Source organism: Megascapheus bottae, chromosome 12 (assembly GCF_031878675.1).
Source record: "Megascapheus bottae isolate mThoBot1 chromosome 12, mThoBot2.hap1, whole genome shotgun sequence".
NCBI lineage: Eukaryota > Metazoa > Chordata > Mammalia > Rodentia > Geomyidae > Megascapheus > Megascapheus bottae.
The window spans coordinates 50,134,587-50,161,042 of NC_143520.1; the positions used below are offsets into that span (position 1 = coordinate 50,134,587).

General features: G+C 43.4%; 1 pseudogene; it reads left to right on the forward strand.

The window, feature by feature from the left end:
* Positions 1 to 26,456, forward strand: part of LOC150056529 (uncharacterized) — a 65,537-nt pseudogene that overhangs the window by 29,391 nt on the left and 9,690 nt on the right.

Below are 26,456 nucleotides of genomic sequence, written 5' to 3' on the forward strand. Positions count from 1 at the left end.
ACTAAAGACTCCATCTTTCTGAGTGGTGTATGTAGTTACTTAGAACAGGAATTATACTTGGACACTTTTCTGGGCATGGGTCACATGCATACATCATTTTGCTCTCTCTTCTAGAAATCACTTTAATCAAGATAGTCAGGAGACTTGAACCATGCAAAGCTTCTTCTCTTACATGGATAAATCTTTTTTCTTGCGGTGGCTGGGGGGGAGGAATAAGGCAGGGAAATGGTTCAACATAGATTTGACCACAGGAGCTGAGTCATCTGAGGAGTGGGTGGCAGGGACCCAGAGGTCTGCATACACCAGGCAGGTTTGACAAATTGACTACATGGTCCCTACATTTTGGACTATATGGCAGATGCCTGATCTTGGGTTCTGTATGTATATATAACTTTCAGTAGACATTCTAAAATGTCACCCCCTAGACATTAGATGTGCAGAGATTCTCCTTAGAACGGACCATTAACTGCCATTTATGAACTGGCCTAAATCCCACAAACAATGCAGCCAAGGATGACCTTGGTTCAGGTATCATTAAGTTATTCTGCACAGCATTTTGTTCCATGCTACAGTCCCTGGTGTGAAGGTGGGGTAATTATTACACAGTCAGTAGGCATGTCTTTTCCATATTCATAGGTTTCCACTCCTTAGTTGTCGGCTCGCTTCCAACAACTTTCTGAATTAGTCCCTAATTTTTTTTGTGACTTTTCTACAATATATAGTTTAATATTCAGTTTTGGCAGGAATCAGCCATATTTCTAAATAATTTCCCAAAGTAACTCTTTGATTATTCAACCTGTACAAAGTTATTTTTAAGAGGAGGAAGGGATTTTGGCAAAATTATCCAAGTCTGAGGACTATTTTCAAGATAATTCCGACTTTTAACTGATTGTCTTAAAAATACATGCTTTACATTTTTTTCTCACTACACACACACACACACACACACACACACACACACACACAGATAAAAGGAGAGATGAAGAAATTGGGGTCATGGTATTACAAATAAGATAAATTCCAGCCAAGTGGAGCGAGTGCACACATGCTAATAGGAGGGTCTTGGAAAGAATTAGAGGTCATCACAAATTTCACTCTGTACTTTCTAGCCTCCAAAGCAAAAAAAAAAAGTATCTACAAAGAGCGTCCTTAGAGAAACCAAATCCAGTTACTTAGCAGATACTCATTGGTTAATAGGTTTTCAGAATATCAGATACAGTGATAACAACAGCAAAGCTGATTGATTTTACTGCTGTGCTCTGGTATTCTACCATCCTGTGAAGGTGTGTGGGGGTGGCTCTAGGAGACAGGGAGTAAGTTTCCATGCTGTGCCTGTTGGGTCTAGTGTGGTCCAACTCCAGAGAGGACTTTGGTGATTTCCCCCCTGCCCACATCATTCTGGATGTCCAAGCTGGCTCCTTGTCCTCAAGACACCTTGCTGAGCATAGTTAGCAGGGTTGGGGTAAGATTGGCTTGACATCCTGTTTTATCCCCACTGTGTGTCTTGAAGTAGGTGAAGATCTCCCCTGAACTTGGGTGTCTGGGGGCAGTGGTGATGGTCAGAGTCCACCCCTTGCTCCCATTCTGCTTCTGATTGGGACAATAAGTCCAGCAGAAGCAGGCCTCAGGGAGGGGAAATATATGGAGTTGCCATCTTCTCAAAGGCAATATCAACATGTCGGAACTGTTTGTATGAAGATGTGTTCAGAGCATATGAAATGAGAATAGTGCTGCCATCTTTTAGCTAGAGAGACAGATCTTTCTTGGACCATGTGCACACACCCAGCTTGTGTGTGTGTGTGTTTTGCTGCCCACCGCAACGACACGTCACTTCGGAGGCGGACTGGGAATGATCACAGACTCAAATCACTGCAAGCAGAGGTCTTTTATTTCTCTCACCTTTCTTCTCTGTCTTTCTTTTCTCCTTTCTCCTCCCTTCCCCAGAAATCCTACACTATTTATATCCTTAAGCAGCCAATCACAGTAAAGGTGATCTGCAAAGCAGCAAACAAACCTGGAAGAAATCTAGTGATCCACTCTATCCACAAGCATGGAAGAAACAAATCAACAAACGCAAAGAAACTTCCTGGTCAGCAAGTACTGACTCATTAGTGAGCTGCCAGGTGCCATCTTATAATCTTACTTCCTCAGGAGGCTGAAAGCAATGGTCTCCAACGTGTGTGTGTGTGTGTGTGTGTGTGTGTGTGTGTGTGTAATCTTATTCTAGAAATGTTGCTTCATGCTTCATCTTATTTTCTTTCAGTTGACATCCACTGTTTGCCCATTTACTCTTCATCGTTTCCCATTTCTAGAGCTAAGGGGTAGCAGTTTCAGCTCAGTTCCTAGCAATGAGACTAGACATACACTTCCTTTTGGCCCAGGATTGGGAGCCTTTGCCCCATGTGGAGTGAACAGTGGCGGTGGCTGCTATGTTTCTTCTGGTGGCTCTGATCTCCATTGCCTTTCAATACCTGAATCTGGGCTGCTGAGAAACTTCGGAACCAAAGAGGCAGCTTAGATGTTGAGATCATTTCTCTGTAGGAATGATCAGATCTGAAGATAGGAAAAATGTTTCCTGAGCGACTGCTGAGAATATAACTGTATAACACTGGTTGAATATGAGGAGCTCTTTGTAGACTTCAGGGTGCTTTTCATTCTTTATACCTCACTCTGTCTCCACGAGGGAGGATATCAGTTAGAGCACGTTCATTTCAAAGTGACATAAAATATGGCAGCCGGCTTGATACACAGAGTAGATTTACTGGCTTGCTTATGCATCTGATATGCTCAGATGCTCAGGTATGCTCTATTCAGGCGAAGCTAGAGCCAGAGTTCAGAAGAGATTCCTCTAGGCCAGGAGTTCTTCTTGTCCTTGCTCTGCCTCCCGGAGCAGGGTTCATTCTTAAGTTTTCTATTGGCCCTTCATGTCCGTCACTTTTATATCTGTGGAGTCAACCAACTACAAGTGGAAAATCTGTGAAAAACTTATTTCTGCTGGGCTCAGTGGCTCGTACGAGCCTGTAATCCTAGCTACTGAGGAGGCTGAGATCTGAGTATTGTGGTTCAAAGCCAGCTTGGGCACTAAAGATGTGAGACTCTTATCTCCAATTAACCACTAGAAAATGAGAAGTGGGGCTGTGGCTCAAGGGGTAGGGTGGTAGCCTTGAGCTGAAGAGCACAGAGACAGTACCCAGTCCCAGAGCCTCATGTCCAACAAAACAAAACAAAACAAAACCCCAAACCCCTATTTCTGTGCTGAATATGTCCAGACTTCTTTCTCATTATTATTCTCCAAGCAATGTGATGCTTACAGAGGGTGTTAGTCACCTTCATTTCTTAGTAATGAAATCCCTGATGTAAATTAACTTAGGGGAGAAATGCTTAGTTGGCTTGTGGTTCCAAATGTTTCAATTTATAGTCATGTGTCCATTTTGCTTTTGGGGTCTGGGGTGGTCCAGTACCTCCTGGTGGCTTTTAGGGAAGAAGTTGCTTACCTCAGAGAGAAAGGGAGGGGAGAGAGTGAGGGAACTGGGATTCCTATATCCCCATTCAAGGCCACACCCCTAATGACCCAACTTTCCCCCTATAGACTCTACTACCTCCCAATATCACCAAAGTGCGGGGGGGAGGGGTCAGGCCTTTAACGATGGGCCTTTAGCGATACTTGAGATCCAACTATAGCACACAGAAGGAACATTGTCTCAGGCACTGTAAGTCATCCAGAGGTGGCTGATGACATAGGGGCATAGGAGGATAGCCATAGTTTGGCTATCTGTTTTGTATAAGGATCTTGAATGCCCACAGAGGGTCCTGGAAGTGATCCCCTGGGGACATTTGAAGTAAAGGTTATTGCTTCAGAAGACCTTACCAGTTTCACAGTCATTGCTGACACTCTCATATCAGCAACCTCTTGTCTGGTCACCTGGGAGAGGACAGGTGTCTTCTGGCAGCTTTTCTAGAACAGAGCAAGGCTCTCCCTTTGCAGCCCCAGAAAAATCTTCCCACATCTCTTTGGCTCTGATGAGTTTGTGAATCCATTCTTGATCAATCCTTGTTGGCCAAAATCTGGCCATGCTGGCCAAGCAGTCCCAAGGGTAAGCATGTGGTAGTGGGGGGGGGGATAGAAGATTTAACCCCAAGCAGTCCCACAGGTAAGCATGTCAGGATGTGTGTGTGTGTGTGGGGTGGTACGTGAGATGGAGCAAAGAGCCCTCTATCCAGGGAACGAGGGAATCTGCATTCTGGCTTGCAAGGCTATCTTCCAACTAATCAGCTGACCACACAGACTGTAACTCAGCAGATACAACCTGGGCTTCTCTCTGGTTATGGACAAGGGATGACACTCTGGGCAAGTTTTCCTTTCAACCTTTATACAGTCAGGTCATTAAGGGTCTTGGCCACAGTTATTTTTCCACAAAGACCTAGCACAATGCCATGTTGGGTACATGAAACTGGGAAGATCAAGACATATGAAGGAAGTTAGTGGAACTTCTTAGATGCAAGTTGAAAATTCAGTAGATTCTAAAATCAAATTGGAGCAAATTTTTTAAAACTTGAGCTTGAACAGCAGAGAGTAAAGCAGAAGGTGGGGGGACAATGAAAAGAAGTGGGCATGACAGGATCCAAGAAGGATGCTGGGAAGGCCATTGAGAATGTGGCAGCAAAGTTCCACCTGAGTTAAGACCCTCCCTCCATGGTGCCACACCCAACTGCCATTCCAATGCCACATCCCTAGTCCCAGGGAGTAGGAAGAAAGAAGCCTTGTAATTTAGGGTGCACACAGAAGTTGGCTGCAGAGTTGCATTCTAGGGCCTTGCCAAGTGTAGTTAAATAATGAAACTTGAGAGGAATTTTGGATCCCATGCCTTGAACTGAGTGGGGCAGAGACAGGGACATGGATGCATTTGCCCAACAGAAAGGGGAACTGAGCAGGCCCTCAATGGCAGGGTGAAGTGTTCCCATAGGGCTTCACATAGAAATCAAGATGGTGGTGGAGGAGGCCCCCAAGGTCTGTCTCCAGTGGTGTTTTGGGCCCGGGAACCTCTTAAACATACTTTGCATACTGGCTGTGCTCTGCTCACTGCTGCCTGCCTTCTCGTGCAAGGTGTATTTCCTTCCTTGTTTTAGCAATGAAATGGGTCCCCACACAATCAGAAAAGGACACAGCAGCTTGTCTGAGCCCCATGCTGGCATTTGTTCCTCCTTAGCTTGGGTCTCCTGGACAGAAGACAAAACCTTGGTGGCATTCATTCTCTGTTTATTAGGCCTGTCTGTTCCTCAGTTAAAGTGAGACATCTCACATCCAGTCCCCTGGTGGGTTGTTTCTCAGGACCCATCCAGGATGCTGGCAGGAGACATCTCCAGGCTCCTGCTTCTGATGCACTTCACTGACCCTGGGTGGCCTCTGTTGCATTCAGTTCCACCGGATCTCAGGGAGATAATGAGCCAAGTGTGAAGTCCCCTGCCATGTGTCTGATGATCACTCCTTGGGGAGTACAGGACTTTTGGGATAACTGTAGCTACCTCCATGACACATAAGTGCCACAGCCCTAGGTTTTTTTTTTTCTAGCTCTGAAAGGATTCTAAATAGCGTTTACCTTCTGCAGATTAGGATAGTGAAGGATGATTTAAACTTGGAATTCTGGAAGTGTGGCTCAGTAATACAGTGCATTCTTCTTTAAAAAAATTCTTTTTTATTGTAATTAATAGAAGGGTTATATTATATTTGCCAGATAGAGGGTACATTACTTCACAAACATTGATACCCCTTCTCATGTTTTTGTCCCCATTTCCCTTCCCCACCCCTCCCCTCATTTTGTTTTCCTCCCTTCCCTATCCTATTTCAAATAAACAAATAAATGTATATACAATATACCAGATAACAAGGTAAGATACTGTAATAATTTGAGATAACCAAGGGAAAACAAAAGAGATGAGAAATAACATAGTACATTGAGAACAACAGTCACACATTATATGGCTCTTGTTTCCATATACAGTGCTTTCTTAGGATATGGGAAGTTCTGTACTAAATTCAAATATTGCCCCCCCAATTAAACCTAGAGATTTTTTTCAGAGCTAAAAGATGATCAGTCATCTTTGAGTTCAAGGTGGTTGTTTTTCAACTGACCCCAAACAGGTGATTAGCAGCCTAGCGGAATCACAGTTTAAGTATTGCTTCCTAGTCCCAAGACTCAGAGCAATTGAAAGCAGGGACACATGCAAGTAAACAGTATAAATATAACAGCAAAGATTTGAACCCAAGGAAAACAAGAATAAGCAGCATATTTTAGCTTGCCTTGTTGTTTCCAATTGAGCCTGACATTTGGTTCTGAGCTCGCAGGCAGCCATCTTGAAGAAGGAAGAAGTAGAATCTGTTTTGTCTGTCTTTAGAAAGGATTGAACAGGCAAGTGTTGCACTCTGTACCGTATCCATATGATCTGGCTTAATTGTTCAGACAGTCCGACAAAGTAGAGTTTTGTATTACTTTATGCTTTTACTACTATAATCTAACACCAGAGGCAGGCTAACTTATAAAAGAAGAGGCTTATTTCGTCCAGTTTTGGAGGCTTAAGATGTGGAGCAGGCATCACCTTTGTTCTCATGAGGATGTTGTGGTAACTAACAGTGGTATGCGCATATGAGAGGAAGAGATCAATTTAGAGACTGGGCTTGCTGGGGGCATGGCTCAGGTGGTAGAGTAGACTGCCTAACAAGCAAAAGCCATAGTTCAAATCCTAGAACTGTCAGAAGTTGGACTTGTTCTATTAGCAGGATGAAGCCAGACCATGTGTGTGTGGCCCAGAGTGCCCAACTCTTCTGCCTATTCCTTCCTAAAGAGACACAACAGATCCTGCAGAGCATCCTGCTCTTGTGAAAGCTCAAGGGTCCCAGAAGTTTCCAGAATTTTGGGCCACATAGCTGTTAAGTATAGAGAGAAGACTTGAATTCATTTAGTTTTGCTATTTCTGAACTCTGTGCTTTTGACCACTGGGCTCCACATTTTGGAAGCAAAGGAATGAGCAGATAGGGTTGTTGGCATTATTTTATGTGCAGAGGGCCCTTCTGAAGAGAATGCCCTGACTTTCCACAGTCCCAACTTTTCAGAAGGTGGGTGGAGTGTGCCAATATAGGCTGCCTTGAAGGCCAGCAAGGGATGAGACAATGAACTGCTGAAAATAGATCCATAGCAAACCCTCCATCATTCTTCTCCATCCCTCTTGCTGTGCAGCACAGACAGGTCCCCTTTCTTTCAGCACAAAGGCTTTGGGATGTAAACATGAGCTTGTGGGATGGGACATCCAAAAAGACTGTTCATGGCTTTTTTTTTCCATATTTTTTTATTGTAATTAGTAAAAGGGTTACATGATATTTGCCAGATAGAAGGTGCATTAATTCACATACATTGATACCCTTTCACAAGTCTTGGTACCCATTTCCCTCCCCCCCCCACACCCCCCACCCGTCTTGGTTTTCCCCCCTTCCTGTTCATGGCTTTTGATGTAAGGAGAAACAGTGAGGACTCAACAATGAGTCACTGGGTAGTGGAGACTCATGCCTGTAATCCTAGCTACTTATTACGCAGTGATCTGAGGAACACAGTTCAAAACCAGCCGAGGCAGGAAAGGCCATGAGACTCTTATCACCAATTATCTACCAGAAAACCGGAAGTAGAGCTGTGGCTCAAAGAACAAAAAGAACACAGGCATAGCGCTTAGGGCCTGAGTTCAAGCCCCAGAATCAACAGAAAGAAAGGCACATGAGGTGGGAAGAGTCCTGATCCTCTCCAGACTCTTCTATATTACCTGCTTGAGGCAGAGTGGAAGCACAGGCTCCTGGAAGGGCTGCTGCTAGTTCACCTGTGCTTGGCTCTCTTACTTCAGGTGGCTGCTTCTCACCTGGCCCAGGGCTCTATGTGCAACCTCTCCTTGGCCAACTCCATGTCCTCCTGTTTGCAATCAAGGTGTGGCCATGAAGCCACACCCCATTCGACCCAGGGAAATGAAGACACTGGCCACTGTTTTCTGCAGGGATGCATGGAAATGCTGGCCAAGGCAATTAGGCTAAAGAGAGGCAGTGGCTGCCTGTGCAGTGTGCACAGTTAGAAGATCGCACAGGAAAGGGTTCTCATTGCAGCAGATGGAGAACGGCCTCTGAGCTGGAGGGGAGGAGGATCCTGCACAGCACACTTCAGGCTGTGTCTAGGGCGGCTTTATTATTTATGGAGTCATGGAGACAAGCTGTACTGCACCACAGTGTGCAGTTACATAATTCCTCTCTCTCCTGAACGTAGAGTTGGTATCCTCAGGATGGTTATTGCAGGTAGATTTGTTTTACTTCGGGTCTGTATTTATTTCTGGAGTAACTAGCTGTTGGCAGCTCAACTTGAAAATGAATTGGAAATGCTGAAGAGAGGTCTGGGGAAGAAACAGCACCATTCAGCCCTGGAATGTAGGCCTGCTTACCCCCCCCTCCCTTCCCCCCCCCCCCCCCCGGTGTATTGAAACAGAACTCCAGGACAGTTGAAGCAGAGCACATGGTGACAGTTAACCTGGAAGGTCAGTGTGGCTGGATGGAACAGTTCCTAGGAGACCAGTAAAGCACACATCTCAGGACATTTTTTCAGGGCATGAAATGGAGACGTGCCCTGAGCATTGAAGTACCATCACACAGGCCAGCAGCCCAGATGGAATCAACGGGGGAAAGAGAGAAAGCTGGACAGCATAGGCCTCCCTTCTCGCTGCTTCCTGGACACTGTGGGTGAGCCACGCAGCTCCAACACACCCTCCCTGCTGTGATGGACTGAAACCTCAGAAGCTCTGAGCCAAAATAAGTCTTTCCTCCCTTCTTTTTTTTTTAATATGGATATATTTTATTTATTTATCCTCCCTTCTTATCTGACCTGTTTTTCTCAGTTACTCAGTCTCAGCAAACCAAAAGTCTGGCAAGTACACATACATTCTAGAGGGTTTTGGCCTCTTGGAATCATTGTTTTAAACCGAAGCATTGAAAACTTAGTGCTGATGTTGAGAATGAGCAGAGACAGTACAGAAAAAATGAGTATTCTGAATTTCAGACTCCAAATAGCCACTAACCTTTAAGATCACTGAGAGAGGAAGGTAATTGGAAATAATAGGCCTTTGTACTATGCCACTAATGAACTTATTTTGGGATCCCTTATTAAACAATTTGTTTTCAAAGATAATTATCTTCTAATATTAAAAATGTAACAAGTAGTCATAGAAAAATTCAGATTTTCCTGAAGAAGACCCACTCCTGCCCCCTTTCCAGGAAGTAACATGATGACTCACTGACCATCTGTTTAGTATTTTTCTATGCTAGTAGAGGGATGTATAACATGTCACAGATAAGGGGCTGGCAGTCTTGGGCTCTATCCTGAGCACAAAAACTAAAAAGAAAGAAAGAAAGAAAGAAAGAAAGAAAGAAAGAAAGAAAGAAAGAAAGAAAGAAAGAAAGAACGAACCACCACCACCACCACCATGACAACAACAATAAAACTCCACTGATGGGGTCACATTGTGTGAATCATTCTATAACTTGGTTTTTCATTTCATATTCTACCTGGAGAGCAATCCATATCTGCATAAAGATCAGGCAGGCTCATGGAAATGTCCATTTCACTGCATGTATGGATCTTCATTGTTCTAGTGTTTCTTGGATGGGGAAGATATGTGCCATTTCTTGGCTTTGTGCTAGCCAATAATGGTACAAATAACTTTTCAGTCATATATTTGTGCACATTTACAGCCATCACTGACAAATGAACTCATCCATATGGTATACTTTACGTTGACCTTTTACAGTAGAAGAGCAGGAAGGTGAAGGTTGAGGAGGTTCTCAGAGTCTGAGCATAGAGCATATTGCCCTTACCCAGAATGTAGATTCTTTTCTACAATGAGGAACAAACCTGCAGAACTTGAAACAAGAAGGGACATGATCAGATTTGTGATTTGAATTGATTGTTGTGTTGATTTGGAAGGACAGATGAGAGTAGAAGATCCCCTCCCCCACCACCAGGGGACATTCCTTGATGGGAATTTTTCTCTCATTGCTTTGAGGGTTGCTCTAGCCATAGGTTAAGCCAGACAGAACACATGTGAACCCCTGGGGAGTGGGTTTTCCTTAAAGACAGGAAAAGTCAATTATGTGACAATGATGGAGTTTTAGTGGTGGAACAAATGGGAAGAAAATGCTACTTGTCCCCTTGGGTCACAGCCCTCATCTGGCCTCTTGGACAGATGCTGGTTCAGTTCTGCCAGTGTGAAGTCCAGGCTTGTGGCTTTCTTAGCTGTGACAGCCCAACGGTCAGGGACAGCACTAGCTTGTGCTCCTGCTATGGTTTTTTTCCTCCAGGCAGGGTGGATGAGGGCTACTTCCAAAAGTTGTTCTGATGAGAGTAATATGATCACACAGCCTTTGCCAGCTAACCATAACCCTCGTTACGACATAAGTCATACATTTCTTCAATTAAAACGATTATTGCTTTTCTTGTATTCAGGTGCTTCTGTCACCTCTGAATAGTAAATGTAGGCATCAGATCACTCCCTGGGCATTTGTTGATAGTACCGAATAAAACTATGGGGACAGTACCCAAACAGGAAAGTGAGCAGTGGACATCGCAGTCTACCCAGCAGGGTTTTGTCTGCTGGGTTTCCCCATGCAGAGCCTGTTGCCTGCCATGCAGGGTTGCACACGAAGCCACTGCCAGGAGTGGCCATAGCAGCCTGCCAGTCCAAGACGGTCAATTAGCATGCGACATCACATCGCATGCTAACTGATGTCGCATGCGACATCACTTTCCCAACGAACTTTTATCCACTTCCTCATTTCGCAAGTTTAATTAGCTAAAACAGAGCCAGTGGGCTGGAGTAGATGAAAATGCTTTTAGAATAAAAATATCAATTACCTTGAAAACTTTTAGGAACCATCAAGAAATAATGAACTAACATTAAAACCTGCAACCTAAAGCCCACTTTCCTATTCCTACTCCTCAAAGGGGAAAAAAAAAGGAAACTCACTTAGATTTAGATCCAAAGAAAATTCTCCTCTCAGTGCTGGCTTGTCTAGGCATGTATGAGGTAAGAAGCCACCAATCCTTGTAAATATCAGGCTTAAAGGAGATTTTAATTGCTGTGATATTTCATTAACAGAAAGGGTCAACATGTCTTTTGGTCAAGAGTAGATCATGTAATTTTGATAAATTTGGAAATGCAGAGCCAATCTCAGTCAGACAGATGGTGGCACTTAGATCTGAAAGGCTGTGGCCCATCATTAGCTAGTAAATACCAAGTGGCACAGACCTGTGAAGGAGCAAAGCGAGGAAGACATAGTTCTGGGAAAGTAGAGCAGGCCATGGTTGGCCTGGCTCTGAGACTCTCGGGGAGGGACAGGGCCTCCTCCAATGAGGGCACCACCTCGTTGATGGTGCAGAGGATTCCAAGACTCAGGACTATGGGAAGGAGTGGGTAAAAGAGGGGTATAACCGCGTGTAACCCAGTGTTGGGGCTTTCACTGTGATATTTCCATACTCCATACATGCATATAATGTACCCCATCAACTGCAGCCCTTTCACCACTCTTTCTACTTCCTCCTCCACCTTAAAACCATTACAGCAGGGTTTTTTTTTGTTCTAAGACATGCATATTGACTTCTTTACCCATATTCACCCTTTCCACTCTCCCTCCTGCAGATATCTGTCCCCTTACCAGAGACCATTGGAATCTCTTGTTATCCATGAGCATTTTGGACAGATACAGAGGCAGGATGAAACTTGGCTAAGTGAGGACATTAAAAAAAGAAAGAAGGAAAGCAGTGAATGGAAGCAAAAGAAGATGAGATCAGAGGAGAAGACAGGGCATAGATCTTTGAAATCAAAACAAAAAATGGAGCTTGACTTTATCGCAAGGACAATGGAAAAATTTCAAGTAAAGGAATGTGATTTCATTGGATTTGTATTTTGGCTAGATTTCTCTTTCTAATGTTAGAGTGTGGGCCTCAGAGAGTAAGATTGGAAGGCAGGAAGTTAGTAGGGATAAAGTTGTACCAAGCAGGAACAGGCCATGGTGTGTACAGGGTGGGCAGCTTGAAGATAACTCGAGAATGTAAGGAAGGAAGTAGGGCTCTCTCTCTCTCTCTCTCTCTCTCTCTCTCTCTCTCTCTCTCTCTCTCTCTCTCTCTCTCTCTCTCTCTGTGTGTGTGTGTGTGTGTGTGTGTGTGTGTGTGTGTGTGTAAGGCTGATGTGTTTATACCATTTAGCCAGGTTGCTGGGTTTCAGCCCAGCTAACCCTCAAATGCATGCTTTTGGTCAGATATGGAAACCCAAAGAGCCTACAATTCCTCTATGGAAATATGGTGGCTAATAATTGCATTTTTTTACAGAACTGTTGCAGGAATTAAATAAGATGGTGTTTGCCAAGGGAATCACGCATACCTTGGAAACACACTGCAAATGCTTTCTTTTCATCATTACCACCATTGAGAAGTGCAGGTACAGGAATGAAGGCAGAAGACAGTTATTTAAGCCTTACTGAGGTGGTATAATGGTTTGTGTTCAAGTAGTTACCCAGCATACCTGTTGGATGGGGGTGCAGGACAAATGGCTGGTATTGCCAGGAATGCCTAAGGATCATAGTTGCATGGCAGAATGCTAGCCTCCAGCAGTGGCATCGATGTCTCCTATCAGGGTATGTACGTAGTGGTGACCTGCCTGGATTTTGTACAGTCAGGTCAGCCACTGCTACTGGTAGTGAAGGACTGTAAGAAGCCATGGATAGGTCTTGACATTAGGGGGGAGAAATTTAGGCTCAAGACACATTTGGAAAAGTGTGATCATTCTTTCAAATTCAAAGGAAATGTGATCATACTAAAAAAATCACTTTGGTGGAGGGGAGGGTAATGGGGACCAAGACATGTGAAAGGGTATCAATATATGTGAATTAATGCACCTACTATCTGGCAAATATCATGTAACCCTTTTATTAATTACAATAAAAATATAAATTAAAAAAATCACTTTGAAAAAAATTTTTTTTTCTGGTTCTGTGGTTTGTACACAGAGCCTTGTATTCTCCTTAGCTTTTTTTCTTCTCAAAACATATCTGGCTTAGTTGGAGATAAGAGTTTTATAGACTTTCCTACTCTGGTTGGCTCTGAATTCCCATCTTCAGGTCTCAGTTTTATGTTTAGTTAGGGTTACAGGCATAAGCCACCAGTACCTGGCTTCAAGGATATCTTAATAAAAGTGCCAGGGCAAGCCAGGAACTGATGGCTCATGCCTGTAATTCTAGCTTCTTAGGAGACAGAGACCTGAGGATAAGGGTGCAGAGCCAGCCTGGGTAGGGAAACGTGAAACTCTTATCTTCAATTAATCACTCCTTCTCTCCCCTAGGAAAAAAAGCCAGAAGTAGAGCTGTGGTTCAAGCAGTAGAGTGGTAGCCATGAGCTCAAAAGCTCAGGGATAGTTCTGAGGCCCTGAGTTCAAGTCTCAGCACTAGCACATATGCACACACACACACACACACACACACACACACACACACACACACACACACACACACAATGTGCATGTGCCTACCCAGCACAGAAGCTCAAGATGTGTTGTGTGTATCCTGAGAAGGATGTGCTGCAGAGCTTGACGAGCTGCCAGGGTCTGCCACATGCTGCTAGGTCATGGTGTGCTGGCAGGTGCACACAGGTATGGTTTGGCTCAGCCCTTGGCTCTCTCACAGCTGACCACAGGGAGGAGCTGCAGCATATGAGGCTTTGGCTAAAGAGTAACTGGCAAGCATGAGGAGGACTCAGCCCATAAACTTTTATTTAAGGGAGATTAAGACTGCTCAGATGGCTGTGTGGTCGCCAGAAATCTGCATGTGTCTGTCATAAGGGGGCTGGAGATTTAGTTCCTGCCAATACCACCATTTGTGGAGGATTCACGGGTTCCTGCATTGTGTTAGGAGCTTTGCAGGCACTGTCAATGTATAGTCCTTTCCCTGGTTGGCAATGGAGGTTTCACAAAGGGGTCACTGAGGCTCCAAGAGGTGACAGCACTTAGCCCAGATTCCAGGATGTGGAGTGTTACCTGAAGAATCTGCAGGATGCAGGCCCCAGTGGTTTCTGGGAGTGTTACCTGAAGAATCTGCAGGATGCAGGCCCCAGTGGTTTCTGAACATGTCTCAGCACTGGTGTCTCTCTTTAGATCAAACTTAGTTCAGGCAAGACTGATGTGACCCTTTGAAGTCCATTTCTTATTCTAGATGATCCTTAAGTAGTTATACAAAGATGTTTTGATCCAACATGTCTGCTTGTGAGTAATATGTATCTTGATCAGTGACAACCCTTTCATTATTCACCCTGTCTCTCCCAACCGCACCCTTCCCTCAATTTATATAGTTTCATTTTCTTTTTTGTGCCAGTACTGGGACTTGAACTCAGGACCTGGGCACTATCTCTGAGCTTCTTTTGCTCAAGGCCAGCACTCTACTACTTGAACCGCAGCACCACTTCCAGCTTGTTCTGTATATGTGGTACTGAGGAACAGAATCCAGGGCTTCATGCTAGGCAAGAACTCTAACACTAGGCCACACTCCCAGCCCAACTCCCATTTTTTAAAAATTTTATTTTAACAGAAATGTTTGACACTATCCTTAAGTGTCCTTTGTACCTTTGGGGATGGAACATTCCAGAGATGCCTGGCATTCTTGTGACCTCAGTGATCCCACAGGAAAATGGAGGGAAGTTATCTCTGTCCTCTATGTCTTGTCAACGTTACCAGATATGACCAAGTAGCAACTCTACTTAGAATTCTATGTGATGTCATGGAAGGGATAGCTTTATCCTGAGGGACACAGATCTGGTTTGGGGCCCACTGCTGTGTCTGGAAACATGGGGAACTGGGGTGCCAGCCTCCATCTCCATGCCCCACTGCCTTACGTGGGGCCCAAATCTTAAGGATATTGCCAGACAGTCCTATGTTCATGGAAACAACAATTTACCATGTTGAAGAGATTTTGTTTAGAGGAGTCATTGATTGGTCCTGGAAAGGGACATGCAGTGCATGTGTTTCATGTGTGTCAATCCTTACACCACAGGAGCCTGGGTGGAAGGAAGGGAGGAAAACAATAGTAATTATGCTATCTCTGCAGCAAGCCTCTCTAAATAGTCTGGATACTGTGGTTCGCACCTGTGACTCTAGCTACAGAGGAGTCTGAGAATCACAGTTCAAAGCCAGCGAAGCCAGGCAAGGAAGGCCATGAGACTTGTATCTCCAATTAACCACCAGAAAATCAGAAGTGGCACTGTAGCTCAAAGTGGGAGAGTTCTAACCTTGACCTGAAGCGCTCAGAAATAGCATTCAGGTCCAGGGTTCAAGCCCCACAACAGACCAAAAAACCCCCATAAAAACCAATTATATTCTGTCTTGCCAGGAGCGGGGGTTCATGTCTGTAATCCTAGCTACTTAAGAGGCTGGGATCTGAGGATCAAGGTTCAAAGCTAGTCTGGGCACAAAAGGACTTGAGACTTATCTCCAATTAACCTCTAGAAAATGGCCTTGGCTCAAGGCTAGGGTGGTAGCCTTGAGCTGAAGATCTCAGGGATAGCGCCACAGGAGGCTGAGAAGCCTGAACTTTCTTTCTCTGGACCATGAGCTCAGGGTATCAGATAATATATGGAGCTTCAATTTCAGATCAATGGTACTTTTAGTGCATTCTGTGCATTCAAGTAATAGTTTGCACACTTGTCCTTAAAATAAATCCATTGTTTAGGTGAAATTTCAGCTTAGCTAGATGTCCACCATTTTTGTTTGATAAGCCTGAGAAGCCCACTGTGGGTTATTTTCCTCTGAACCTTGCAGAATTTAAGTTGTTTGAATCCCTCTGCCATGGATGGTCCTGTGTGCCTTCCTCACTAAGCCATCAGTTTTGCATAAGACACCTGTAGCACCCTCTGTCCACAAGTGCTTTTACACACTTCAGGAGCATTAGAACCGAGGTCTACTTACTCAGCAGCTTTTGGAGTGTACTTCTCTGTCCAGGAGCCCAGGAGCTCTCTGCTTGCTGCCTTGTCTGGAACACTCTGATATCTACTGTGTTTCTGAGCCTTGTGATTCCTCTGGGTGTCCCCACCCACAAGACAAAATGAAGCAAACCAAAGCAAAGTGGAACTAAAACTGAACAGAACTAAACCAAAGTAAAGCAAGCTGACAAAGGGAGGAGCTGTCGTTGGTGGGAAGACTATGCTGATTGGTAGTGTAGGACATCACAGTCCAGAGAGCCTGGGTTACCTTGTGCTCTTGAAGGAGCTTGTAAGGTAGAAAAGGTCAGCCATTCTATAGTATTTTGTAGCGTTAGAGACAATTTCCTTATGCTTTGCTGGTTTATTATGGGATAAGGATCATGGTGAGATGTGGTTAATAGTAAGTGGCAGTGGGTAGACAGCCTGCACTGGGTAGATTCCATTTGCATAGTGCAGTGGGCAAGTGCAGAGAGAGGAGCTGGCATGAGGAGCACTTCACTGAATGATACAGAAGGGAGGACTTAGAAGTCAGGGGAGGAATCAGAGGTATTGGCTTTCCCACAAGGCTGACCCAAGAGGGACTTTGAGTAAAGAAAACATCTGTCTTCAAGTTAGTGAGTGGTTCATGGTCAGAAGCATCCACTGGTGGGTACCCTGTGTGTACTTAGCTGCCGTCCTTCCCTAACTCAAGATGGAAAGACCAGCCACTAGTCAATGCAATGGGAAAGGCTGTGTGCTATGCCTGCCTCATACTCAGGGCACCTCTGTCAAGGTGACAGCCATGTCAGCTTTCTGGTTCCTTTCTCCCTTGTCCCCTCACTCCAGGCATCATTGCCTGACATGGCATTCCCCACCCTTCTTTGGTTATTTTCAAGTCAAATGTGAACCCTGTGTAACTAGAGTCTTCTGTGTAGAAGCCTGTCATATGCTTTATATTCATAGAAACTACAGAGCAAATGTTTTAAAGCCAAGCCATCTTGGAGTAATTTGCATGTTAATTAATACTTCAAATGAATTACTTCTTTGCCTTGTAAAAACAAATCCTAGTTTGGAGTCTTTGAGAACAAAGACTGGCTATGAAAGCTCCTGAGTTGGTAGCCTGTGGTGGCCTTTGGCCTCTGTTTTGGCCCTGCTGGATCAGCCATTTGAATGTTGGGATATTTGATTGTCTGCCCATTGTTTTTCTATGAGGTAGAAGCAGTCTTTCTTTCTTTCTTAAAAGAATAATGGGTTAGAGTTATTATGTAACTGATGGTGGAAGGAGGCTAGAGGCCATCCATACAAAGCAAAAATGCTTCATGCTATCACAGTATTTAAAGGAGGCCCTAATGATTTTTTATCTTTATAATTCTTTTAGACCTTTAACATGTATAAGTATAAATAAACCTATAAGACATATGTTGCTTCTAAAATGCAAATAGGGTCATTCTGTTCTTCAGCTTGTACATATTGATCTGAAGTTTTCTTTTTCTTCACATATTTTTTATTGTAATTAATAGAAGGGTTACATTATATTCACCGGATAGAAGGTGCATTACTTCACATACATTGATACCCTTTCTCATGTCTTGGTCCCCATTTCCCTCCCCCCCCACCCCACCTCTCATCTTATTTTCCCCCTTTCCTATCCAATTTCAAATAACCAAATACGCATTTATCCAATATATCAGATAACAAAGCGAAATACTGTAACAATATGAGATAACCAAGGGACAGCAAAAGAGATGAGAGATAACATAGTACATTAAGGACAACAATCACTCATTATATGGCTTTTTTTTTTATTCTAGAGGTCCTTTCATTTAGAGTCCCACTGTATGGCCTTATGTATCTAGGTTTTGCTCTATTATAAATCTCTGCTAGTAGAGCCCAAGGTTTCTACTGATTATGACAAATGAGGGAGCCTATGTTCCTTTGAGTTTGGCTTACTTCACTTAATATGATTTTTTCTAAGTCTTTCCATTTCCTTACAAATGGGGTGATGTAGTTCTTTCTGACAGCAGCATAGAATTCCTTTGTGTATAAATACCACATCTTCTGTTCTTCAGCTTGTACATATTGATCTGAAGTTTTCTTTTTTATGGAAAAGAAAAACCACTTAGATATTGGCAAATTATGGCATGTGGGCCAAATCCAACTCAAAGCTTGCTTTTCCAAATAAATTTTTACTGAAATGTAGCCGGGTTTTTGGCCTATAGCCATAAAGTTGAATGGCTGTTAGCAGAGACTCATTTGCTTGGAATGAGTAAGATATTTACTATTTATTTTTGTTTTTGTTTTTAAAGAAATGGGTCTCACTCTGTTACTCAAATGTGTCTCAGCCTCTTTGGTTCAAGTGATCCTTCTGCCTTAGCCTCTTGAGAATCTGAGACTACAGGCATGAAATTTTTGTTGACTCTTGTTTGAACTTAATTTCTTATAAGATCTTTCTGTCAATTCATACTGAACTTTAGCATAGCATGGAAGAATAATTTGCTCATGTTACTATAGATGGATTTTGGGACCTTTTTACCTTTTTGCTATTATATAGAACACCACAACAAATGGTTTGTAAACACAGGCAAGGAATCCTTGAGGTATATAACTGGTAGGAGAATTACCAGTTAGGAAAAGTATCTATTTTAGGTTTGGATAGAGAGGAATTGCCCTCCCAAAATACTGTTGCTATACATTTGCCAACCATGGATGAAAGTATCAATTTGCTTGAATTAAAATAACATGATCCTCAAAGCTGTATATTTTGGAAATATTTATCAAGTCCAGTCCGCCTTCTCCTAGCCCCAAACAGTCAAAGAAAGGAAGTTAAAGAAATTGAAGACATTTGGGTGCCAAAGTGCAGAACTCAGAGAGGGGTGTGACTGCACCTTACTTGCAATGCACAATCCCCTCTTCCTTGTTATTCGAGGCTGGTGTGGAGAGAGAGGCTCCATGGAGAAGACTGTCACAGGTCTGGAAGAACTGGTGACCTTAGCAGAAGAGATGAGCTAGCAGTGTGTGTGCTCTGAGCTCCTCTGAGCTCTCTGCTGCACACTGCCTATTTAAGGCAACTTTATTTTTATAATTTACTCCGCCAACCAAGGCTTGTCCTCTGTGAAGAGCAGGCTGATGGACCAAAGATATGCATGTGGGTGTAAAGTCTTGATGGAAGGTTTAGTGGCTGTAGAGAGAAAGGGTCCTAGTAAGTTACATTTCCATTTGGTGGAGGAAGATGCTTTCTTGGTTATGGCAAGAAAGTGCTCATTCCACTTGGGTGCTGGTGCCTCACGCCTGTGAGGGTAGAAAACTTAGAAGGCGTTCGAACTCATAATAAACGACCCTTGCCTCTTTGCTTTGAAAAAAAAAAAAGAAAACTTAGAAGGCTTTGTTCTGAGGATCATAGTTTGAAGCCAGTTGGGGCAGGAGAGTCTTCAATTAACCAATAAAAAGTCAAGGTGGAGTGGTGGCTCATGTGGTAGAGCACCAGCCTTGAGGGAAAAAGCCAAGCCAGAGCATCAAGCCCTAGTTCAAGCCCTAGTACTGAGGAAATACTCATCACACCAGACAACCAGGATGTGTCGTCTGTTCATTGTACCTGGATGGGCAAAATGGGGCTTAATGGAGAGGTGAAGATCATGTCAGAGGACAAAATTATTAATTAACATGCATTTCCCCTCCTCCTTTCCCCCTTCCCTTTACTCCCTGCCCCCCATCTTGATGTTTTTAACTCTGGCTCTTATGTTTCCTAAGTGGTCACTCTTACTTGCTAATCCATACTTCCAGCCCTACCTTTTTGCTGCTTATTTTTCAGGTAGGGTCTTGCTTCTTGGCTGGGGGCTGGCCTGTGGGGGATCCACTTAGGTTAGTCTTCTCAGTAGATAGAAGAGCAGGCATGGATCGTCATGTCCAGTTTGTATTGAGGAAGGTCTTGTGCATTTTTTTTTTGCCCAAGTTGGCCTCAAATTCGGATCCAACAATTTCAGTTTTGCAAATAGCGAGGATTACAGGAGCAAGTTACCGGCACTTGGCCTTAGTGACATGCATTGATATTGCACTAGAGAGGTGGCCACAGCAGTGGAAGGGGGTGGCAAGGATGGACTTACTTCCAAGCACAGAGTGCATGGAGGAGGAATTATATGAAAGTTGAAGGTCCCCATGAATAAATGGACAGTGCTTATGAAAAAACATCTTGTGGAAAGGGGATGTCATGACCTAACAAGATTCTTCTTGCACAGAGGCCAGGTGAGCAGCCAATCTCCAGGGATTGTTGAGGATGGGGACAGAGAGAGAGAAGATGGCAGGAATGTAGGGTAGTTCTTGCTAACCTGACTTAGCAGGAATGTTCCTAAAACTGTCTTTTATAGGGAGGCTCACTGACAAACCTGAGAGAAGGTTCAGGAAATGAACTACAGTTTGATCAAGCAGAGAATCACTATTACTGGTCAAGGAGCAGGGATCTCAGAGTTTACAGGCTGGGTGAGGTTCTGGGATGCTGTACACATGGGAAAGACTCTGCTTCTCAGGAGTATGTCATTTGCATGATGTTACAGAGAGCACCAGAGGGAAAGGATATCTCCAACACCAACCACTGAGATAGAAGCTAAGGGTTTTAAAAGAAGGAGCTGAGAAGTTTTTGTATTTGATAATAGGGCAGGTGGGTGCTAGTGATTCATATTTGTATTTCTAGCTACTCGGGAGATCCTAGAAGTTCAGTTCAAAGCCTGCCTGGGCAGGAATGTCCAGGGGATTCTTATCTCCCATTAATTACCAAAAAGCTGGAAGTGGAGCTGTGGCTGAAAAGGTAGAGCACTAGTATTGCATAAAGGGTCACCAAAAACTTCCACTTCAGGCTTCAGCCCAGCCTGAAGGTTTCCAATGTTCTCTGAAGAGGAAGGACTATTCAAGGACCCCAGAGACAGTCACTGACAGATGTCACATCATGATGGTGAAATGAACATTCAAGGATACCACTTACCATTCAATGCACTATACTATATTTTCACAACCCCGCCCCCCCCCCCAGCCCAGCTTTCCAGTATTAGATCTTGAATTCAGGGCCTTTGCTCTCACTCTACTTTCTTGATCACAGCTGGCATTCTGCCACTTGAGTAACACATCTAGTTTGACATTTTGTTGGTTAGTTGCAGATAGAGTCTTGAGGACTTTCCTGCTTAGATTGGCTGTAAACCACCACCCTGTAGGTCTCAGTCTCCTGAGACCTGGAGGAGCCAAATTACAATGTGAACCATTGATGGCTTGGATCCAACAAATCTTACTTATTGTCCTTAATCATTGGTGATAAAACATTCCTTCCTAGTATGATTGTGGAGAGTTACTAGGTTGGATACAAGATGCAGCTATCTGTCATGGCAACCCTGGCAGCCTTGCCTCCTATCAGAACCACCTGAGAAGTGGCTGAGGCGAAGTCCTGGTACCATCTGGAGCATCTTTCTGCTTCATGGAAGAGAGTTAGGAGGCAGTGAGCACATGCTACTAGGTGGTCTGCTAGTGTGATCTTCACACTGGTCTTTGAGAAACAACACGAGACAGAATAGGCTATAGCTTCAATAAGGTGAATTACCTTCCATGTGTGTACTCCAGGATCTACACCTATAGTGTATCTGCAAATACGGCTCTATTTTGCTCTATAAACATACAGGCACCTTTAGGTGTGACCAATTATGTATCACTTCAGAAACAAATGTGTCACCAGGTACCATTTCCTGTTGGTTTGATTCCTAGTCACGAAAAGAAGCTCAATTGGAATGTTATGGTACAAATAGTTGCCAGATACTGTTCTCTGTCGACTGACTTCTCCCTGCAAATGGTTCTCCCTCTTTCAAGTCTTACAGAAGTTGTTCAAACAAAGTCATCAGATTTGGCTTGTTCATTCTTTGAAATTCTCCTGGGTGAGCATGTGGGCTGAATTTAGTTAGACATGTTATGGGGGAGTCATTAGAAGAATGTGGGACACAAGTTTTGACATTTTAAGTTGCAGATAACATTTGAAATCAAGGCAGGATAACAACTTTTATTAATTACCCATGTCTCCTCCTGCCCTTCTGTCCTCCACCCCCTACCAGCTGTTAAGCATTTGAGAAAATGGTAAATGAACATGATTATGAGCAATTATGAGTTTTTCTTTTCTTTTTTTTTTAGAGACAGATGGAAGCAAGGTTTCTATTTTAAGAGGCTTTCAAATTTAGGTTATGTCTACACAATGCCACATTATTACAGGCAAACCATATGTTTTCTTTAGTGTCATTGGAATTTCATTTCAGAATGGCTGGAATCAGTGGTCAGTGATATATACCAGGGCATACTCAAACAGACTTCATGGATACACACAGCTTCAAATCCGTAATTCCATTCTTTCAAGCCTTAACCTTTTTTCCCTCTAGCCACACATTCTTCTCTCCAACAAGCCTTAGTAATGGGCCAGATTTTGTGTGTTGGTGATACAGAGATGAAAAGAGCAAGTTTTTATGCCCTTGATGTACTCATTGTTGATGTGATGTGGTAATTTGAGTTGGTTTAGCTTAATAGGATGGTAGTTTTAAGTCTCTTCTATTTCTCTGTCTTTAGTAAACTCTTGGAAGTGACATTAATTAGCCCCCGATGTTAAATCTCAGGCACATAGCAGATCATTGAACAGCCAATAGCTTTGAGAGATTATTACACAAACCAGTTTGCAAGTGAAAGACAGAGGTCTTGTGATCTCAGGGCATTTAGTTTGAGTTCCTGATGAATTTTTGTTCCTAAGATCACAAAGGGAATTTTGAATTAAATGTCTTCGAATTCCTCAGAGCATTGGTTGTTTGACTTTGGGCTCATCAACATAACCATGAATCTCTTCACATCTCTCCAGATTCCTCCATTCGGCTGGATCTGCATTTCTAACCAAATACTCAGGGATTGCTTCTGTTCCAAGGAATCACACTTTAAGAACTACTGCCTTGGAAGTTTTAGTATCTGTGTGACTTCTTTGTTGGTGATTGTGCTGTAGAGCAGATGAACACTTTCAGTTACTGAGCAGTGGGCATTTTTTTTTTTAATAATAAAAAGAGAGACAAGGAGATGGGGCAGAAAAGGACCAAACAAGCTCCTATGTAGCCTGTTCCGTAGGCTGGGCCAGGCAGCTGCTCAGCCATGAATGATTTAGCAAAAGAAGCTCTTGGGAAATTGTGCTGCTTTTCATACAATGACTCTTCATTTAGTGTAATTTTTCATCTCTCAAGCACACTGCATAAATGGGAAGTAGAAGCTGGGCACTGATGATTCATGCCTATAGTTTTAGCTACTCAGGAAGCTGAGATCTAAGGATCATAGTTTTTTTTTTAATTTTTTTATTGTAATTAGTAAAAGGGTTACATGATATTTGCCAGATAGAAGGTGCATTAATTCACATACATTGATACCCTTTCACATGTCTTGGTACCCATTTCCCTCCCCCCCCACCCCCCACCCATCTTGGTTTTCCCCCCTTCCCTATCAAATTTCAAATATCCAAATACAAATAAATTCAATATATCAGATAACAAAGTGAGATACTATACCAATATGAGATAACCAAGGGACAGCAAAGGAGATGAGAGACAACATAGTACATTAAGGACAACAATCATTCATTATATGGCTTTTGTTTCAATATCTAAGGATCATAGTTTGAAGCCAGCCTAGAAACCAGGCTGGGCCGGAAAGTACCTGATATTTCTATCTCCAAGACTGATCGAGTGCTAACCTTGAGCAAAAAAGCTAAAGGATAGCTCATTGGTTCTGGGTTCAAGTCCCAAACAAACACCAAATCATGCAAAATAATAGTTTGGCAATATAGCTGGGGAGAAAATGGCATACAGCAGTAATATAGACATTGAGAATACCATGCAGTACCATTTTAATTCCTGTTATTTTGGTTTTGTGTTCATGCTCATTCCCTATGGGAGGGATAAAGAGACAAGATTTTCTGCATCTTTGCAGAAAACATTTCCTATTTTCTCAACTTTGAGGCTTCTTCCCTTTTTTGGCAGTACTAGAATTTGTACTCAGGGTCTCATATTTGTTAGGCAAGTGCTCTACCACGGAGCCACGTGTGCCCCCAGCCACAAAGCTCTCTTTTAGTCTACTTATGGATTTTGCAGACACATCTTCCACATCAGGAGCATCTTCTAGTATCTGAACTTTAAAGAAAGAAAGTTAACCCCAGCTTGTCTGGAAAATGGGAAAGTATTTGCCTGCAAGTCAGAGTTGCTAAGCCTTCCTCCTCCTCCACTAACAAGCTCTACTTCTTGCCACCTCTGGGCACTGCATGGGCAAATTGCATTTATTTATTTTCAAGGAGTTACTTTGATCACTTAAACTTCCCAAGGCACAGTGAATATGATTTTCTGTGTTCATCCTGAAAAACATGCTCATTAAAATCAGTGAAAATATTTTCATTCTAAAGTTTGCATCTAGAATGTTCCCCAGAGGCTTAGGTGTTGGTTAGTGGTTGATTGTCAGTTGGTGTGGCTACAGGGAGAAGGTGGAAATTAGGAGGTGGAGTCTATTTCAAAGAAATAGGTCACTAGGAGTGTGCTGTTGAGCAAGCAGATAACTTGTCCCTGGCCTTTTTCCTCTCTCTACGTTTCTCTCATTCCTGTTGTCAGTAATTGCCATGATATGACCGATTTTGCTCTTCTACTCTCTTCCGCCATGCTGGGCTGCCTTATTATAGCTATTGAGCCAAGCCAACCAGGGACTGGAAATTTCTGAAACCATGAGCCCAAACACATTTCCTTCTTTAAGCTGATTTTCTTAGTTATTTTATCACAGTAACAAAACCACAATAGTGGTTTGTGTGTGTGTGTGTGTGTGTGTGTGTGTGTGTGTGTGTGCGCACGCTGCTGCTAGGACTTAAATTCAGGACCTGGGTGCTTTCCCTTAGATTTTTTTGCTTAAGGTTGATTTTCTACCATTTGAGTCACAGCTCCTCTTCTAGCTTTTTGCTGGTTATCTAGAGATAAATGTTTATGAAGTTTTCTGCTTAGCCTGGTTTGGAACCATGATCCTGAGATCTCAGCTTCCTATGTAGCTAGCTAATATCACAGCATGATCTACCAGTGCCTGATATTACAGTGGCCTTTGAAGTAACGTCAGGGGTTGCAGGAATAAATGAAGCAGTTTCATCAGGTAGAGGTATCCTTGTCACAAAGGAAGTAGGAGAGTTTCTGAAAAAGAACGTGGCAAATTCACAAGTTCCCATAAGTTGTTCCAGTTTAGTATATTGCTCTCCATCCAGAGTCAAGGACAAAGTAGGAAGATGGTTGTATGTTAGTTAACTTCCCATTACTGTAGCAAAATAGCTGAGATAATCAACTTGAAAAGAGAAAAGACTATTTTTTGTCTCATGGCTTTAGACTTTTAAGTGTGGGGTGACTTGGCCTTGGTGCTTTTGGGCCTGGGATGGCACAGCTCACCACGCAAAGAGCATGTGATAGAAGTCCATTCACCTTGTGGTGTCCTGAAGGCCAAGAGAGAGAGAAAGAGGGCTGGAGTGCCAACGTCCCTTTCAAGGGAAGCTTTCTTAAAGACCTAACTTCCTCCCACTAGAGCCTACTCTTAAAGGTTCCACCACCTCCACCAAGAGGTGGAGGCTCCTAACTATGGTATAGGCTACTGACCAAGCCTTCATCACAGAGCCCCTGGTAGTACACATATCCAAACCACAACAGTAAGTAAGTTTGCCATTTTTATGCTCTGTGAGGAGGAATGAAGTAGTTCCTTTGTAGGCAAGGGGGGGGGGTGACTTGTGAGATGGGCTTGCATGTAGCACATGTATCCACAGTAGCCGTACTATGGCATATGCAAACTGGAGACCATTCATAAATCAGCCCAGGAATTGAGTGCTCTCATCCATCTCCGTTCAATTAAGGATCACTGAGAATAGGTCCACAGAGGGATCTGGTTCATGCTAGAACAATACAGACGAGTTCATTTGACTTTAAACTGGAACAGTAGAATTGATGGCTCATTCTGTCAGTCACCTGGGGTGAGCTGACCTGTCAGAGCTGCCACATGGCTGTTGTCCTTTTTCATAGGAGCAGCTCTGTCTTCAAACCTGCCAGATGTCTAATGTCTTTAAATGAACATTAACGAAGAGCCCGGAAGGTGCCATTATGGTTTTGGATCCCAAGAAAGAGAAATCCCAGTCCGTGGCAGGGATTTAAGAACAATATTCATAAAGCAAATGTTTCTAGCCATTTCTTTATAGGCCAGACTGACTGTGGACCAAAGTTCTCATTGGCTGGTGAGCCTTCTGGCAGGGGACAGGGATGGCAAGAAGAACAGATTGTTGTGGCTGTGCAGGGGCTCTGCTCCCCCACTGCTGCCCCATCCCCATCTGCTTGGAGTCTACAAAGGTAATGAGCGGCATTATCATACAAAGCTTGTGCACATGTGGCCCTAACA